The 445-nt window shown below is 28.1% G+C and overlaps 1 long non-coding RNA gene across 1 annotated transcript in view; it reads right to left on the bottom strand.

Annotated features, from left to right (window-relative positions):
* Positions 1–157: 157 nt before the first annotated feature.
* Positions 158–445, bottom strand: part of LOC107593073 (uncharacterized) — a 14719-nt gene continuing 14431 nt past the window's right edge. The window contains exon 3 of the long non-coding RNA XR_001610054.1: positions 158–169. This is a non-coding gene — a long non-coding RNA (uncharacterized lncRNA). The remainder of the gene's footprint in view (positions 170–445) is intronic.

The raw sequence follows: 445 nt of genomic DNA, 5'->3' as shown, positions 1-445 counted from the left end.
GGAATGCCAACCGTTTCCCAACTCCTACAAACACCGTGAGTTACGACATTCAGGCCTGCTTTGGGCTCAGGAGTGAATCTCACAAAATGATTTCATACAAACATTTTTGAAATTTAGTTTAAAATGTTTATTTTTTATATTATTTTTCTCACATGTATTTTATATAGCACTTATTTTTGAATTTTTTGTTTTATATATTATGGTTTTTTAAATTATTATTATTATAACAAATTATTGTTATTGTCGAGTTAATTTGCTTATTGCATAATAACATGAAAATAATGTCAAATTGCAAAAAATAGGTGTCATTTTCTTTACGAAAAATTTTATTTAATATCTTATTCCTTTGGGGCAAATAACATTTTTACAATTAGTTCAAATTAGGGCTGCACGATAAATGGCATGCGATATTTAATGCGCATCTTGTCAGAAAGCCGGTTCTGTA

Source organism: Sinocyclocheilus grahami, unplaced genomic scaffold (genome assembly GCF_001515645.1).
Source record: "Sinocyclocheilus grahami isolate Dianchi unplaced genomic scaffold, SAMN03320097.WGS_v1.1 scaffold163.1, whole genome shotgun sequence".
Taxonomy (NCBI): Eukaryota; Metazoa; Chordata; class Actinopteri; order Cypriniformes; family Cyprinidae; genus Sinocyclocheilus; species Sinocyclocheilus grahami.
The sequence above is the reverse complement of the archived record's forward strand: the minus strand, read 5'-3'. Positions and strand labels throughout refer to the sequence as shown.